Source organism: Patella vulgata, chromosome 2, assembly GCF_932274485.2.
Source record: "Patella vulgata chromosome 2, xgPatVulg1.2, whole genome shotgun sequence".
Classification (NCBI taxonomy): Eukaryota; Metazoa; Mollusca; class Gastropoda; family Patellidae; genus Patella; species Patella vulgata.
The window spans coordinates 55130445-55150699 of record NC_065880.2 but is presented as its reverse complement, the minus strand read 5'-3'; the positions used below and the strand labels follow the sequence as shown (position 1 = coordinate 55150699).

General features: G+C 35.7%; 1 protein-coding gene across 1 annotated transcript in view; it reads right to left on the bottom strand.

The window, feature by feature from the left end:
* LOC130010729 (E3 ubiquitin-protein ligase rnf213-alpha-like) overlaps nt 1-20255 on the bottom strand; it is a 368341-nt gene that overhangs the window by 97680 nt on the left and 250406 nt on the right. Inside the window, exons 56-57 of the mRNA XM_056098708.1 lie at nt 8283-8549; nt 7827-7965 (exon numbers count right to left, since the gene is read on the bottom strand). The gene's annotated coding sequence lies outside the window, so the exon portion shown is untranslated. The remainder of the gene's footprint in view (nt 1-7826; nt 7966-8282; nt 8550-20255) is intronic.

Sequence of the window (20255 nt, the reverse complement as noted above, 5' to 3'; positions counted from 1 at the left end):
ATTGCACAGAGCTAACTACACTAAATTATCACCCTTAAGACCACAATAGTGTACACTGATCTTGCTGTCTTTCAATAATTCTACCCCTTAAGGACTTTTGTCCCATCTTGGCCCAAAGTCCTATGTATCTAGAACATAAAGACTGTGTATAAATTTTTAGTCAATCGGATGATAAATGTCAAATGTCCATAAGTGACCAATGGCTATAACAATCAATTGTTAATGGACTGACAGACAGGATTGACAGAAATATACAAAACTGTCGCGATGAGATGGAAGTCAACCAGAAAATTGTTGAGAAATAGTGGATACATCATTGGTAATGTCACAGATTGATTTTCTAACAGAATACCCCACGGTGTCACAATTAGTGATGAAAGCCATGTGTACCAAAATATCAACCTGTTATCAAAAGTATACTCGAGTTCGGTGAGAAAAGAAAGGTGTAATTTTAGATTAATAATACATCCATGACTGATGAAAACTATCGAAATCAAAAGCAATTTAAACAAGCCAACAGTGAGGCTGATGTTCTCTGCTGCAATCCCAAAATAAATAGATTACACATATTAATTAAAGATAAATTAATTAAGAGTTTAATAAGAGTTGGCCATTCTTTGTATAATAATTAAAAGATAGGTTGCCAGGCAACGAAACATGTGCCCACAGCAGCTAAATCGTCCCAGCTGTCAACAAGTGTTGTCAAATATTTTTACTTTTTTCGGTAATGAAACATTTATAATACATTAAAATCTGATTAAGAGTAACAACTCATTAAGTAATTATCAGAAAACCATTAGAATTTGTTTGGTTTTTATAAAGTTCGGCCCCATGCTAACGTTTAGAATATGAAACTTTTAATATCATGGATTTAGCTGTTCAAGTCATAAAAATTCATTGAAAATCAATTTACTTGTTCGCCTCAAGATCTTAAACTCTGTGTATCAATCTGAAGTCAATCAGATGTTAACTTTATCCTCTAGAGTTTCACAAGATTTTTTTCAAAGTGATCAAGGGCCATAACTTTGGTAGTAATTATCTGAAATCGTTGAAAATCAACAGGATTCTTCGTCTCATGACCTCAAACACTGTGTATCAATCTAAAGTCAATCGGATATTAACTTTGGCCTCTAGAGCGTCCACAAGATTTTTTGAAGTGATCAAGGGCCATAACCTTGGCAGTAATTATCAGAAATCACTGAAAATCAATGTAATAGGCTTCTTCGTCTCATGACCTTAAACACTGTGTATAAATTTAAAGTTAATCGGATATTAACTTTAACTTTTAGAGCGTCCACAAGCAATTGTGGACGGACAGACAGGGGCGATGACAATATACAACCACATTTCAATGTGGGCGTATAAAAATAGATGATAAAAAAGGAAAATATTGAACATTTCAGTCAAATTACTTTATTCTGAACGGAAGTTTGCACTAGAAATAGGCATCAACTGTCTCCGCACTTTCTACGAGAATTGCCAATCGTTTGATTGGCGAATGATAACTCCACCCACATATTCTCGATTATCAAGTAACATTCTCAATGGCTATGGTACCCTCGCTTGGCAGGCCTTTCATCAGCGGTCTCCGGTAGTGACATTTTCTGATTTAATTCTAAATGGACGACTATTTAAATCCAAACTGTATCCAAGCCATCCGAGGGTCTACAGAGCTGATTTTGAGCTTATGTAAATAAAGGTCTAATTAATAATTTCTATAACATCTGAAGCCTAAATAAAGACTTACAATAGGCAGATTTAGCTCTTCCTTAATGTCAATTAATTGCACATTTATCTTTTTGAAAAGTATCGAGCCAATCTAATTAAGATATAGATCTATGTTTCGTTTGGTTTTTTTTTTTTATACTTTCGATGGCCATGAATACATGAAGATCTTACCAGTTGTTGTTGTGTATTATCTTATTAACACTATCATATAAACAATAAGCATATTATATAACAATGATTCCATGTCCAATGTTTGGACGTAACCACCGCTTCACTGTGTATGAATACGAGAGTTTGAGAATATAACACGTGTGACGTAAACTCTATCATTGTCTTGTCGTTCTTTTATGTTTGTTATGTTGTCAATACATAACATATTGGCGACGAGGATGGTGGTTAGTCAGTAAGTACAGCCTAAATACACCCACCGATGTTGTAATTACAACAAGTCCTGAATTTTCGACAAATTACCCGTTCTTTGTGTGTGTGCAGTCAGCTGGACAAATAGGAAATATAGAGAACTTTAATGAGAATTTAGAAACATGGGAATCGTATTCCGAGAGGTTGGAACAATATTTAGTAGTAAACCGGGTACCAGACGAACGAAAAGTATCGGCACTCATTTCTTCGGTAGGTCCGACAACATACTCGCTACTGAGAGATTTGACATGTCCAGAAAAGCCAAGTACTAAAACTTACAATGAACTAGTAAGACTTCTTAGAAATCATCATTCACCTCCCCCAAATCTTATAACAGAAAGATGTCGTTTTCACTCAAGATTTCAAGAGGAGGGAGAGAGTGTATTAGAGTTTGTTGCTGCCTTGAGAAAGTTATCGGAACATTGTAATTTTGGAGAAACCTTAAGTGAGACCATAAGGGATAGACTTGTATGTGGCCTACGTAATACACACATTCAAAAAAGATTATTGTCACACAGTGATCCAGATTTAACTTTAAATCGAACAATTGAAATTAGTGTTGCCATGGAAACTGCCGGTAAAGACACTCTTGAGTTGCAAGCTAGATATGGAAGACCAGTTAAACAACCAGAGGAGTCTAATCAAGTAAATCGGTTTAATCAATCCGATACTAGACGGAGGCATAATAATCGCTCTACTACTAGTCAGAGTTTGCAGAGCAGACGTCAATCAGATGGTCAAAGAGAAACTCAGAAGCCCTGTTCTAGATGTCTAGGTATTAACCACAGTCAGGAAAATTGTCCTTACCTGGATACTAAATGTCTAAAGTGTCATAAGAAGGGTCACTTAGCCCGGGCTTGTCGAACAGGAAAATCGTCCAAGTACAGATTTAAAAATCACAGAAGAATGAACAATTTAGGGGAAGATAATTCTGACAGCGACTATATATCAAAGTTTGAAATATATACAGTGAAGAAAACTGTTGATGATATAATATGGATGAAGCCTAAAGTAAATGATATCCAGTTACCAATGGAACTAGATACAGGCTCAGCTGTTTCGGTCATGCCTAAGAGACAATTTGAAGAAACATTTCCTTCTGTGAAATTGGAAAACGTCGACATCAGTTTTAAAACTTATTCCGGTGAGAAAATTATTCCACTTGGAGTGGCGAAGGTTACCGTCAACTATGATGATCAGTGTTTTGACAATATGAATTTGTATGTCGTACCAAAAGGTAGCTCCCCATTGTTAGGACGCGAATGGTTAAGAAAACTTACCGTAGATTGGTCAAAACTTAGTTTACCTCTTAAAAAAATCCATACTGTGGAAACTGATAAAAAGAAGGTATCAGAAGAAATTAAAGCTATGACAGAAAAATACAAAGATATTTTTGATGACAGAACTGGAACAGTTAAAGGTATTAAAGCCAAGTTAACACTGAAGGAAGGATCGACACCAGTGTTTTGTAAAGCTAGGACTGTTGCCTTTGCCTTAAAACCAAAAGTTGATGCTGAATTAGATAGACTTGAAGCGGAGGGTACAATTACTAAAGTTTCACATAGTAATTGGGCTACACCCATAGTCCCTGTATTGAAGAAATCGGGCCAGGTTCGAATTTGTGGAGATTTTCTTATTACCGTTAATCCATGCTTGCAGATAGATGAATATCCTCTCCCAAACATCGATCACATATTTGCGAATCTAGGTGAGGGACAACACTTTTCAAAAATTGACCTCCGACAGGCATATCTACACTTAGAAGTTGACGAGGACTCTAAAGAGTACATAACCATCAACACACAAAAAGGACTGTATCGATACAACAAGTTAGCGTTTGGTATCGCGTCAGCACCTGCGATATGGCAGAGAACCATAGAGCAGGTTTTACTAGGCTTACCAGGAGTTCAATGTTTGCTAGACGACATGATTATTACAGGTAAAACAGATCAAGAACATTTAGCAAATTTAGAAGGTGTTTTAAAGAGACTAAGTGAATATGGGTTAAAAATCAATTTAAAGAAATGTGATTTTTTTAAAGATAGTATCACATTTTGTGGACATATTGTTGATAAACATGGACTTCATAAACAACCAGATAAAATCGAGGCCATGATAAATGCTCCAAGACCAAAGGATGTTCCGCAATTAAGAGCATTTTTAGGACTAGTAAATTACTATCGCAAGTTTTTGCCTGATTTAGCTACAATTTTGTCCCCACTTTTCCAGTTACTCAAGAAGGACAATTATTTTAAATGGACTAAATCTTGCCAAGTCTCATTTAATAGAATTAAGGAACTTGTAAGTTCAGAATGTGTTTTGACTCATTATGATCCTAAAAAGGAAATCAAGTTAGCCTGCGATGCTAGTTCCTATGGATTAGGAGCTGTAATATCTCATGTGATGTCTGACGGAAAAGAGCGACCCATCGCTTTCGCTTCAAGAACTCTAACAAAGGCAGAGACAAATTATTCTCATATTGATAAAGAAGCTTTGGGAATTATTTGGGGTATAAAGAAATTTCATTCGTACCTCTATGGTAGATCATTCACCTTAGTGACTGATAACCAACCTCTATCATATATTTTCAATCCCAAAAAGGGAATCTCAGTAACTGCATCAGCACGTCTGCAGAGATATGCGATTATTCTTGCTGGTTACGATTACAAAATTGAATTTAGAAAGACGTCTAAACACGCCAATGCTGATTCATTATCACGTCTTCCATTAAAGGTAGAAGAGGAGACAGTTAGTACTGATATGGGTATAAATGCTTTAAATACAGCTCAAGTTGATTCGTTACCAGTTACTACATCTTCAGTACAACAGGAAACCAGAAGAGATCCTGTGATATCAACTGTTGTCCAGTACACCAATTATGGATGGCCGACCGAGAAATTTAATCAAGAACTAAATGCGTTCTATACAAGGAGACATGAGTTAACGGTTCATCAGGAATGTCTAATGTGGGGTCTCAGAGTAGTAATTCCCGCGAAATTACGTCAAGATGTTCTCGATCAAGTTCATGAAGGACACGTAGGTGTTGTGAAAATGAAGATGTTAGCCAGAAGTTATATTTGGTGGCCTGGTATTGATGGTGATATAGAAACATTAGCAAAACAATGTACTGGATGCCAGCAATCTCAACACATGCCAAAGTCAGCGCCTATTCACCCATGGGAATGGCCTTCCAAACCTTGGGAGAGGATTCATATCGATTTTGCAGGACCGTTTTTAGGATACATGTTTTTGATTATCGTCGACTCTCACTCAAAATGGCCTGAGGTAATCAAAATGACTACTGGGAATACATCTGCATCAAGCACTGTGGAAGTTTTAAGAACTGTGTTTGCAAGAAATGGATTGCCTTCCAGAATTGTCAGTGACAATGGGCCTCAATTCATTGCATCTGAGTTTGAACTATTTTGTAAATCAAATGGAATTAAGCACATCCGTTGTTCTCCGTATCACCCAGCCAGTAATGGATTGGCTGAGCGTTTTGTTCAATCATTCAAGCAAGCCATGTATTCTAGCAGACCAGAAAAAGGAACTATCCAGAAAAAGTTATCCAAGTTTCTATTGGCTTATAGGAACACACCACATTGTACAACCAACACTTCACCAACTAAATTGTTTATGGGACGAGAGCTCAGAACAAAATTACAACTGATTAAACCGGACTTGTCTGCCTATGTCAAGTCTAAACAAGAAGATATGTGTAGATATCGTAAAAATCCACATCGTAGTTTTGAAAACGGTCAACATGTAGCAGTACGTGACTACAGAGGTTCCAACAAATGGGTACCCGGTGTAATTCGTAATCGCACTGGTCCGGTATCTTATCAAGTTGAAACAAATGAAAATGTTATCTGGAGACGTCATACAGATCAAATTCGAGATGCTAAGTTCAATGTTCCTCCTGATGAAAACATTCCATTAGATCCAGATTATATTCCAGATCCACCAGCGCATATTGCACCCCCAAATCAACTTGCAACATCTCCAGGAACATCGCGACAGACCACACCGATAAAACCCAAAAGTCCGCCCGCTCATCGTTATCCTGCAAGAACACGTTACAAACCAGCTAAATTTGATGATTATATCTGTGACTCTAAATAAACTGTGTTCTAAATTAAGGAGGGAGAAAGTGTTGTGTATTATCTTATTAACACTATCATATAAACAAAAAGCATATTATATAACAATGATTCCATGTCCAATGTTTGGACGTAACCACCGCTTCACTGTGTATGAATACGAGAGTTTGAGAATATAACACGTGTGACGTAAACTCTATCATTGTCTTGTCGTTCTTTTATGTTTGTTATGTTGTCAATACATAACAGTTGTAGTGGAAGGCCGCATCAGGGTTCATCCGAGCGGTTTTGACCCTATGACGGCAGACATTTGATTAACCAATCAGTGTTGATGTTTCTAGTGGGATACCCACAGTTCTGTGCACCGCTTGCCAAAAACTCGCCGTAACAGACTGTTTCATTGGCTAATCCCTCACATCAACCAGAACGCATGTTATATAACAATCTTCTAGATCCTAGTGTAGTTAGAATTAAAGGTATCTTGTCCCAAAGCATCTGCCAATGAAATTGCTTATTAGCCCTGCTTGGCTGTAACGGAAAATGTTAATCATTGAACTCTATCAAGAGATTCACCTAATTAAAATCTACACCAAGTTTAAACATTCTACCACAATTCAAAGCAGAGTTGTTATGTTCCGAAGTCTTGACCAATCAAATTGCTTATCGCTTAGCCTAAGCAGAAAATTCTCATTATCAAACTTAGTCAAGGTATTGATATAATGAATCTATACTTGGAGTTTCATCTTTCTCACCCAATTAGAACCAGAGTTATTTTGCTCCAAAGTCTGAACCAATCAAATTGCTTATCTCTGCATAGTCTTTGTGGAAAATGCTCATGATTGAAAAGTATCTAAGCATTTACCTAATAAACACCTACACCTAGTGTAAACATTCTACCTCAATTAAAAGGAGAGTTATTGTGCTCCAAAGTCTCAACCAATCAGATTGAAGTCTTTACTTAGCCTAAGTAGAAACTGTGCATCATTGAACTTAGTCAAGGTTCAAGGTATTGATGTAATGAAACTATACTCAATTAGAATCAAAGTGCCCCAAGGCATCAACCTATCAAATTGTTTATCTCTGCTTAGCCTAAGCAGAAAATGTTCATCTTGGAACTCCATCAAGGCATTCAACTAATAATAAACACTTACACCAAGCTTGAACATTTCAGCTCAGTTTGAAGGAGATTTATTGTGTCTCAAAAAGTGTGACGAACAAATGGACGTACAGACCCATTTTAATAGTCCTCAGCTTTCTTCAAAAGGTGGGGAACAATTAGATGATTCTTTGTGGAATTGTAAAGTTCTTGAAACAATTCACTCCATAGTTTGGAGATTTTTTTAAATAAGTGAATATTATACTTCCCCGAAAAGACAGTTAATGTTCATCCCCACATATGAAATTTGCTTAAAATCAATTCAGTGGACATAAGTTAAATGTTTACACTGAATAGACAAACAGATGGAGAACACAAGTCCATTGAAGTGAAAATCTAAATAGTTGTATTTTACATGAATATTAAATGGATGGACAGATGAACAGACATGGTGACAATATTTTACCACATAAATTACTCACCTCCAGGCAATATGAAACTAAAGCACTAAATTCTATCAGAGCAGATTCATTAACTCTTTCTGTTCTTCTTCTAGTTTGATCAATTAATTCTTTAGAGTTCTTGAAAAAGTCATCTAGATAAATTGATGTGTATTCAGCACTAAGGATAAAAATACCAAATTCATTATGATTTTCATGTACCTTATCAGTGAAACACATATTAACATAGATTGGCAAGCAATGTAACCAATAGCCTCCAGCAGAAAAGAGTACAATGTGGCAATAACTCTGGAAGTACTTTTATAAAAACACTCAAATATTGATGTGAATTATCTATATTTCAATATGCCGGTAATTATTCACTTTATAACTATTCCAGAAAATATCACAAAAATAACACAAGAAAATTACTCTGTATGTGTTGACGGACGGAACATCTTTTATTTGTCTTATTTAAGAATGCAAATTCAATGTTACCTTTTACGAGTAAGCAGTTTCAGCAAAAAAAATCTGCATATTGGAGTTGGGTCAATTTCATGATTAAATAGACTCATTGGTTTAGTTAGTAAGAGTTGTTGAGCATTTAATCCTCTAGTTGTTGTTTTAACTGTGATATATTCCATCAACCTGTGTACAACATTATCATCTGGTGTAGTATTGGAAATAAAACACAGTTTAGATACCAATGACATCAAAAATGAGTCACAACTTTTCTGAAAGTTCTTTAATTTTTTCAAGCTTTCCCTGAAATGTATATACAATCTTGATGATTTGTATGGGTAAAGAATCAAACTTTAGCTGCAAACCACATGCAGACAAGAATCATTATTGAACATTTGATGTTAAAGGGGCATTATGGGAGATTAGATAAAGAGTTGACAGTTCTTGCTATATTAGTTTAAAAATGGATAATGTAAATAGAATACGCAGAAAATTTCGACCAAATTGCTCCACTTTGAACCCAGATATTCAAGTTTGAATTTTGGGCTAGCCTCGATCATCATTACTAAAGTCAGTACGATAAAAAAAGACGGGACGATTTACCCAATACTACCCAATACCACACAATACCACCTCCACATCACCAAATACTACCCCATACTACAACATAATGATGCAAAATGGACATATCATTTGAAAACAGAGTTATATTGCGGGAAATGTACTTCAAATGTGATACCAATGTCTGGCTGTTCCATTTGCCTCCCTATATCACCCAAAACAAGCAAATAATAACCCAATACTACCAAATACTTATCAAAGACTACTCAATATTATCAAATAGCAATCTTATATGTATAGGATATTAACCTATCCGAGGTTGATATGATAGAGAACGCGCGGGCGAAGCCCAAGCGTTCTCTACCATATCAATCCGAGGGAGAGTAGGTTTATATCCGACATATACAACGCCATTTCACCCTTAAATTTAATGGGCTCTTCCATTAAAAGGCAACAACGATTGGATAATTGCTCGATAGTTTCTGCCAAATAGCGAAAATTACCGAAGTAATCACGTGCAATTACGTGCATGTTTTTGTTTATACGTCGCCATTCTGGACTATTGAATTGAAAGCAAAAACAAAATGGATAGTAATATGAAGTCAGACGAATAATCAATCCTTTTTAGCCAACATATTGACGATGGAATAGGTGTGAATGCAAATATTGACGAGGATCTATCCAAAGCCTGCAGAAAATTTGGACCAAAAGGCATTTCAAGAATTCTGACAGTGAACCATGATTGAAGGTTTTCGGTATGTTCAGAGAAGGATTTGACCGACTGTTTTAAGTGGACTGTACCCAAAAATACTTTACAAAGGAACTCTTGGGCGATAAATACTTTCAAGTCTTGTAGTGTGTTGAGAAATAATCGCAATGTGGACGAAAAGAAAATTCTGAAAGATGTCTTACACATGGATAACCGATCTAAATACATGTATGTCGATAAGTACGCCGTCTATTTCGGTCCTGAATGTTAGAAACTGTACCATAACAAATTTTAATTGTCAAAAGAATACAAATTTATTTCTGTGTTTTTTGTATTATTTCGATCATCTACGTCATCAGCGGTTGATATGAGTCGAATATATTGACCTGAGATGACGTCATCAGCGGTTGATATGAACGAATATATCAACCTACTAGCAGGATACCCGGCTTCGCTCGGGGGTCATAACTCCGGAAGTGGTAGACTAACGCCACCTGGCCTATGTTACTCCCCGGTCCAAGCTACCACTATACCACTATACCCCAAATTTCAGACTCGGGGCAGATGTAGCCGCCAACCCCAAACAGACAGACTTCGCTCCGGGGTCATAACTCCGAAACCGGAAGTGGTAGACTAACGCCACCTGGCCTATGTTACTCCCTGGTCCAAGCTACCCCTATACCCCAAATTTCAGACTCGGGGCAGACCTAGTGTAGCCGCCAACCCCGAACAGACCGGCTTCGCTTGGGGGTCATAACTCCAAAACTGGAAGTGGTAGACTAACGCCACCTGGCCTATGATACACCCCGATCCGAGCTACCCCTGAACCCCAAATTTCAGACTCGGGGCAGACCTAGTGTAGCCGCCAACCCCGAACAGACAGACAAACGACAGACAAACGACAGTCACAAATATTAGTATAGATGATGATGTCATGACAGGTTGTTATGAGATATAACTGCTATGGACATCAAAGTAAAAACTATCGCCAGTTGTATATTGTCAAATAACTGCACATTAGTATAATTACTGCAACGAATATTCAATAATTTGCAGAAAATTCGGATTTGTATGCAGTTATCTCCCTTTTCAACCAATAAATAAATTTTAGATTGCTATTTAGATTAATCATCTTCTTTGGCTTTGCAGTTGGTTTCCAAGATGACAAACTATTTTAACCACTCCATAGGCATCATCAGGCGGTGGCTATAAAAAAAGTTATTACAGGTCAGATGTTCCATGATATAGTTATTATTTTCATTGAATTAACATGAGGCCATATTATTCAATATTACACTTTAAAAGCACAATTTTATCAACACATACACAAGAATAGACAAATATTACACGTTATATATATAAGCATATCAATCTATAAAATAAAATATAAGAGTTTCAAAAGAAGTTAAAAAAAAAAAAATAGATCTAAAAAATGCATGGATAGAGAACAAGCTAAAAAGAAAGTGATTTTTCCTGCAATCAAGAGCCATAATTCAGGAAATTACAATTCGATATCGAAAGAAACCGAGATCTTTGTGTTATTAACTTACATTTCAAGTTTCAACAAAATCGGATAAAAATTGTGACCTCTATAGGGTCCACAACCTTGATATACCCTATTTTTACGCTATATGAGAACGAACAGCGGCCATTTTGTCTGTCAATTTTGGGCCGATTTACATGAAATTCGAGCTCAGCCATCCTTAGGGTGTAACAGTGATATAATAATACGTTTTTTTAAATCAGATAAAAATTATGACCTCTATAGGGTCCACAAGCTAAAAACGTGATTTTTCGTACAATCAGGGACCATAATTCAGGAAGTTACGGTTCGATATGCACGAATATCGAAAGGAACTGAGATCTTTGGGTTATAAACTTACATTTCAAGTTTCAACAAAATCGGATAAAAATTGTGACCTCTATAGGGTCCACAACCTTGATATACCATATTTTTACGCTATTTGAGAACGATGGGCGTCCATTTTGTCTGCCAATTTTGGGACGATTTACACGAAATTCAAACTCAGCCATCTTTAGGGTGTAATGGTGATATAATAATACGTTTTTTTAAATCGGATAAAAATTATGACCTCTATAGGGTCCACAAGCTAAAAACGTGATTTTTCGCACAATCAGGGGCCATTATTCAGGAAGTTACGGTCCGATATGCGCCAATATCGAAAGGAACCGAGATAGTTGGGATATAAACTTACATTTCAAGTTTCAACAAAATCGGATAAAAATTGTGACCTCTATAGGGTCCACAACCTTGATATACCCTATTTTTACGCTATTTGAGAATGAACGGTGGCCATTTTGTCTGTCAATTTGGGCCGATTTCACGAAATTCGAACTCAGTCGTCCTTAGGGTGTATCGGTGATATAACAATACGTTTTTTTTAATCAGATAAAAATTATGACTTCTATAGGGTCCACAAGCTAAAAACGCGATTTTTCATACAATCAGGGGCCATAATTCAGGAGGTTATGGTCCGATATGCGCAAATATTGAAAGGAACCGAGATCTTTGGGTCATAAACTTACATTTCAAGTTTCAACAAAATCGGATGAAAATTGTGACCTCTATAGGGTCACCAACCTTGATATACCATATTTTTATGCTATTGGAGAACGAAGGGCATCCATTTTGTCTGTCAATTTTGGGACGATTTACACAAAATTCGAACTCAGCCATCTTTAGGGTGTAATGGTGATATAATAATACGTTTTTTAAATCGGATAAAAATTATGACCTCTATAGGGTCCACAAGCTAAAAACGCAATTTTTCGTACAATCAGGGGCCATAATTCAGGAAGTTGCGGTCCAATATGCATGAATATCGTAAGGAAACGAGATCGTTGGGTTATAAAATTACATTTCTAGTTTCAACAAAATCGGATAAAAATTGTGACCTCTATAGGGTCCACAACCTTGATATACCATATTTTTACGCTAATTGAGAACGAACGGCGGCCATTTTGTCTGTCAATTTAGGGACAATTTTCACGAAATTCGAACTCAGTCATCCTTGGGTGTATTGGTGATAAAATAATACGGTTTTTTAAATCGGATAAAAATTATGACTTCTATAGGGTCCACAAGCTAAAAACACGATTTTTCATACAATCAGGGGCCATAATTCAGGAAGTGACGGTCCGATATGCGCAAGTATCGAAAGGAACTGAGATCATTGGGTTATAAACTTACATTTCAAGTTTCAACAAAATCGGATAAAAATTGTGACCTCTATAGGGTCCACAACCTTGATATACCATATTTTTACGCTATTTGAGAACGAACGGTGGCCATTTTGTCTGTTAATTTTGAGACAATTTTCACGAAATTCGAACTCAGTCGTCCTTAGGGTGTATCGGTGATATAATAATACGTTTTTTTTAAATCGGATAAAAATTATGACTTCTATAGGGTCCACAAGCTAAAAACGCGATTTTTCATACAATCAGGGGCCATAATTCAGGAAGTTACGGTCCGATATGCGCAAGTATCGAAAGGAACTGAGATCTTTGGGTTATTAACTTACATTTCAAGTTTCAACAAAATCGGATAAAAATTGTGACCTCTATAGGGTCCACAACCTTGATATACCCTATTTTTAAGCTATTTGAGAACGAACGGCGGCCATTTTGTCTGTCAATTTTGGGCCGATTTTCACAACTTCGAACTCAGTCGTCCTTAGGGTGTAACGGTGATATAATAGTACGGTTTTTTAAATCGGATAAAAATTATGACTTCTATTGGGTCCACAAGCTAAAAACACGATTTTTCATACAATCAGGGGCCATAATTCAGGAAGTTACGGTCTGATATGCGTGAATATCTAAAGAAACCGAGATCTTTGGGTTATAAACTTACATTTCAAGTTTCAACAAAATCGGATAAAAATTGTGACCTCTATTGGGTCCACAAGCTAAAAACGTGATTTTTCGTACAAACAGGGGCCATAATCCATGAAGTTTCAATCCGATACATGCCAATATCGAAAGCAGCCAAGATCTTTTGGAGATAAACCTATATTTCAAGTTTCGTTAAAATCGGATAAGAATTGTGACCTGTAGAGTGTCCACAAACAAATTGTGGACGGACAAGGGCGACGACATTTTGTATTTAGTTTTCTATGTCAACTATTAAGTTATTGCATATTTATTTAATGGACGATGTTTTCTTTTAAAATTAACGAAATTGCACATGTTCATTACAAGTGTGTAATGCTCTACTCGTATATACATCAAGATTGTTGATTGGGTAATAAGGTTTTGTTTTGTTTGATCATCAAAGAAATCGACAGAGATGTAAATGTTTAAGCAGATGTGAAAGGGAGACTTTAAAATCAAAATTGTTTATGGCCATCTTTTATAATAATACAGTAGTTAGCGATTTTTGATTTAATGATATATAATGATTAAAATATACACAAAAAAATGCTTGTTTTTCTTGTGTTAACTTCGTTGTTTTGGTAACCAAATGCAAAGCCAAAGAAGATGATTAACCTGAGTAGCAATCTAAAATCTATTTATCGATTGTAAAGGGAGAAAACTGGGTAAACATTTCAATTTTCTGCAAAATATCGAATAGATGTTGCAGTAATTACACTATTGTGCTGTTATTTGACAATATTAAGTTGTTATTTGATCATACTGAGTAGTATTTGATGAGAATTTAGTAGTATTGGGTTATTATTTGCTTGTTTTGGGTGATATAGGGAGGCAAATGGAACAGCCAAACATCAGTATCACATTTGAAGTACATTTCCAGCGATATAACTCTCTATTTTTGAAAAAAATTAAATGATATGTCCATTTTGCATCATTATGTTATAGTACTGGGTAGCATGTGGTGATATTAAGGTGGTATTGGGTGGTATTGAGTAAATCGTCCCACCCAATAAAAGATAGGTTGCCAGGCAACGAAACATACACCCACAGCAGCTAAATCGTCCGGGCAGTCAACAAATGTTGTCGCATATTTTTACTTCTTTTGGAAATGAAACATTTATAATACACTCATGAAGTAATTATCAGAAAACCATTAGAATTTGTTTGGTTTTTAATATCATGGATTTAGCTGTTCAAGTCATAAAAATTCATTGATAGGGTGCCCCGAGCTGAAAAAAATCTCGAAAACTATTTACAGTTATGGTACTATATTTATATAAACAACAACCCTAGATGATCCTTTATTATAAACTGCCAAGAAACTGTACCTGCGTGCTATATTTCACAAGATATATCAACTCGACTGCATTGTAAAATACACTTCTTTTGTGCACCATCCGCGGACATATTTGTTTTGGGTTTTCAATGTTGACGGAGTTATGTTCTCTTGGTTATTTCAAATTATTGATTTATTTTCCGATAAGAATGAACCACCACTACCATTCGGGACTATTCGTTTAAATCGTAATTTGCTATCTGATGAAATATGCTCCATGCTTCGATTGAAATTAAGATTTCTGAGCATGCGCAACGCAGCTCAGTTTGGGATCGGCCATTCCCGTGTGCTTAATTTTGATGTGTGCAGTCCAATTTAAATTTATTTAAGTTTTTGTAGATATATTAGACCAATCTATTTATATTTTCTGTATACCAATAGACACATCGATCTATTTATATTGGTATTTATATGTGAATGTGCCTTTGTAAATTAATATTTGATGTCCCATTTAAGAAATAATGTTCGGAAAGTATGTATATTGACGAAAAGTTTCATGGAGTAATTAGAGTATTAAATAAATAATGACAGACTATTTTAATCAATCTAAATGAAAAATATGCAATAGCTGATCAAGTTATGTACAGATTTGAGATGTACATTGACATTTTGAAGTTGGGTTTGAATAAATGAATACAAACTATAAGATACATAATTAAGAACAAATTCAAATTCGGGAGGACGTTCCTTCTTGTATGATAGCATTTACACAAGAATAAATATGCTGATTATTTTAATATGTATTTCCTATAGGGACTGAAAGCGATCGATAATATTAACAAAAACACATCTCATCGTGACCAACGCCTTCTGAATCAACATGCCTGTATGTTAGATCTTCTTTCATAACGGTATGTCGTCTATTACAACACTCTTACATACATTTATATGTACAGTATAACATCTGTCTTGGCAGATATTTTTTGTTATAAAACAGTCAATATTATCTTGTCAGCTATTATACGAAAGAAATACAGGTTTTCCCAAAGATAAATAGGTTAAAAATTAAGGTAATCATCACAGGTGTACTCACTTTATCAAACCAAGCGTAACACAAATCTTATCTCAAAACACGATCTGTTACGACAATTCACAAATCAATTGATAATAAATAACACATAGTCATTATTTACCAAATACAGATATGTAATTTAGAACTAATCTGTAATAAACATATATTCCAAATTGTTCCCCTTGGGACAAAATAAAAAGTTAAGTTTTACTTCGTGTATCTCAAAGGCAACTTTTCAAGCACGATATCAAAGCAGATCTAGTATTAGGCGTATTTTATAAAATAAATTGCTATACGAAAATTAACCGATTGGTTTAAAGAAAACAGTTATTATATAATGAATTGTTAAAATACTGTGAGAAGTGTCGGAATGTCGGTCTGCTGGGACGTCTGGATTGACAAATAAAATAGTTTTAGAAACGAAGAATGGAGAAATTGTATTTTTTTATAACCATTGAAAGTTTCTTCCGGTTAGGTAGGATCAGCCAGGTCAATTAATTTTTGTAAATTTTGTTTTAAAACTGAAATCGAGTGTTCCTTACCGGCGACAGAAAAATAAAATATAGACTTATCGGAAACTTGCTGATTTAAAACATACCTACGAAACCGGAGCTGTGCCTTCAGTGCCTCTTTCATTTCCCTATCTGTAAGTTGCAAAAGCCCATTTTCCATACCCTCTTTACTTTTCCAAAGACCCACCCCGACAATTTCTGTTGTTAGGCGCTCTTTTTTCCTAATCTCACGTTTCCCCTTTAGTATTAATTCATTCTTTTTCGCCAAAAGAACCGCTAGCATTTTTTTCTCGATTTCTTCCCGTCCTTGCCTAAATTTAGAAAGTTGATTTTTAGTTATCGTTTGAGCATCCATTAAGACCAGATTACGTTTATCAGGTGAAAGATTTTTTAGCCATTCATCAGATTTATTAATTTTATATAAAATGGACGCTTCATTGCCAAAAATATTAGACGAGGGCCTGATCCTCATTAATCTATCGAGATGACTGAACACGGTTTCCGGTAATTTGTTGTGAGGCATGGCAGAACTCGAACAGGAAGTATTAAAGTCATCTCGATACTCAAGTAAAATTTTTGCAATGTACTTTCTAAACTCAGCAAAGAGGACTTCCAAAACATGGATCAGGGTTGAATTAAAAGTTAAATCAGAATCAAATTTCGTCGTGGTTAGCAAGGACCGAATCATTTTCAATTTTGATTAGAGATTCAAATGGGTGTGATTTACCTTCAATAAAGTTTTCAATATTCGGGTTTTCCAAAAAATCATGTAATTTCTATTAAATAGTTTTCATGTCAAGTGCATTAATGCCGCTTTCTAGTATGCGCCACAGTGGAGCTGTAATTAATTTATCTATCAAGCCCAAAGCCTGGCATTCAATATGAAATAACGGAATTTTGATATCTAAAAATATGCTTTGGGTCAATCTATTTTCTGTTCCAAAATCACCAAGAAAATTTTTAATATGCTTGGCCATATAATTTACAATTGCGGCATTGTGGAAAATAATATTAAACCGGTTACCATGAAATGGCGTTAGCAGTAATTTTGAAATCCCAAGGGACTTGAGATACAACTTAAAAGGCAAATAACAACCCGACTTTTCGTCCCCACCCTGTGTAAAGGCTTTACAGATGGTCCGAATCAATCGAACACACCCAGGTTCGTTTGGCAAATACGTTTTAAAATACATTTCCTCAAATTTCTTCAATTCAGACGCACTTTTATCGGCCAAACCAGTTAGTAGATGAAGACCGCAAAAGAAATGATTTATATTTAGGTGAATATTTCGCTCTGAATCTGATAAATCTGACCAGTTTTCTACTAATTTAGAACAATTATTGCCTCTGTATTGTGCAAATAAAGTGTTAAAAAGCTTTTCGGTGCTGGCTCTGTCTGACATTGTATTTCTAATTTGGAAAATTACAGATTTACTAATGGGCCCAGCTATATCATCATGATCTGCCAAAATTTCATTTAAAGTTGTAAGAGTAGTTTGCGCAGATTTATCAGCCATATTTCGAAGACCAATAATAATTGGCGTATGAGTCGAGTCAGCGGTTATTGCATATGTACCGAATTTGGTGCCAAATTTTGTAGTTTCGTCCGTATGTATATAAAGTGGTGTTTTTCGCTGACTTTAAGGTTTCCGAAATATGTTTTAAAGACACACCGACGCACTCACATGATATTCTCTGAACTGTAGATTTTGTTGGAGTATAATTAGATTTGAGTCCCGCGACAGCCAATCATGCTGTTATAACTGCATCGACGTTCCTATCGGAAACGTTGAGGTTTTTTAGTTGCTTGACCAAATTATGGCATTCTGGAGTGTATCTTTGATTTTCGACATCATACAAAATTATTTCTTCCCCACGAGGTTGGGACTTACAACCAGTTTTTTTATTTACCAAAACTTTATTATTATTAGGCTTCGCGCGAATCAATTCTTTTGAGGTTCGATTTTTTAAACGGAAAATTGTTTTTGTATACCTATTGATCCTTCTTAATAAATACTTATTTTTCCTATTTAACTTAGTCATAGTCGCATCGGCAGATGTCTGTGTCCCTCTATTTATTAAATGTATCGTGCTGGTATCTGCCGATGGTGTCTTGTCCACTATCCCGGGGAAAAGGGGCTGTCGAGATAATCGTCATATAATTTTAAAGATTTATTAAAATTCTTTACATGTTTACCCAGCTTTCTAGTCTTTGTCTTCAGTCTGACCAGCCTACTTCAAATACCTTTGTCATCAAACGTCACGCTGTCGTCATGTAAAGCAGTAATTATAGACTGGTGCTCTGTATTGGTCGGAAATTTATTAATGATGCCTAGTACTAGCCTATTTGTAATACTTGCGAAGGGAAGTTTAGTTATTGTACTGAGATCATAGTCATCGCCCAAACCAATGCTGGATAGTAATTCATCGTTGGACGTCATGCCTGCTAACTGAATCGATTGACAACAAATTAAAGAGTCCGTCGGTCAATTCCTAAACAAAATAAAAAGATTTGTTTCCCCTTAACCCTAAAAGTCAATAGTCTCGAACAGTTAATCTGGTCAATCGAGACTAACCTTCGTTTCGATTAATTCCCGGTAGCAAATTTAAAATACGAAACAATTTGTTAAATTTCTTAACTCGTCTTGGGCAATTCAACCACTATTTCACGAACCTTGCAAAATTAAAAGAAAAATAACGGTTGTACTCTCTTTTTGCCCAACACACGTTATTGGGAGATGTGAAATCGCCGAAACTAAACGACAGCACTCTGTAAATAAATACCGAATTGAAAAATAAAAACGACAATAATTTTTAGAATTTTTAACGGAGTTAGCGATCCAATAATATCTAAAGACCAAAGCCTGATGAGAATATTTTTAGCATGTCTTTATTTACCATTTGATGTTGTGACAATACCACGTGCATGGCCCTGTTAGTGAATATTTGCTCCGAGCACGTGCTCTCAGCGTGCCCGAGCCTGTTTCGTCATCATTGAGAAATTCGTCTTTGCACAGTCAACACCTCTCCAGGTAAGACCAAATTTCTTAGAGACTAAATTAGACTGCTCGGGGCACCCTATCATTGAAAATCAATATACTTGTTCGTCTCAAGCTCTTAAACTCTGTGTATCAATCTGAAGTCAATCGGATGTTAACTTTAGCCTCTAGAGAGTCACAAGATTTTTCATAGTGATCAAGGACAATAACTGTGACAGTAATTATCGAAAATCACTGAAAATGAATAGACTTCTTTGTCTCATGACCTTAAACACTGTGTATAAATTTAAAGTCAATCGGATATTGACTTTGGCCTCTAGAGCGTCCACAAGATTTTTCAAAGTCATCAAGAGCCATAACTCTGGCAGTTAATATATCGAAAATCACTGAAAATGAATAGACTTCATCTCATGACCCTAATCACTGTGTATAAATTTAAAGTCAATCGGATATTAACTTTAGCCTTTAGAGTGTCCAAAAGATTTTTCAAAGTTATCAAGGGCCATAACTCTGGCAGTACTTATCGTAAAACGCTGAAAACCAATAGGCTGCTTCGTCTCATGACCTTAAGCACTGTGTATAAATTTAAAGGCACTCGGATATTAACTTTGGCCTCCAGAGCGTCCACAAGATTTTTTTGAAGAGATCAAGGGCCATAACTGTGGCAGTAATTATCAAAAATCACTGAAAATGAATAGACTTCTTCGTCTCATGACCTTAAACACTGTGTATAAATTTAAAGTCAATCGGATATTGACTTTAGCCTCTAGAGCGTCCACAAGATTTTTCAAAGTGATCAAGGGCCATAACTCTGGCAGTAATTATCTGAAATTGCTGAAAATCCATAGGGTTCTTCGTCTCATGACCTTAAACACTGTGTATAAATTTAAAGTCAATCAGATATTAACTTTGGCCTTTAGAGCGTCCACAAGATTTTTTAAAGTGATCAATGGCCATAACTCTGGCAGTAATTATTGAAACTC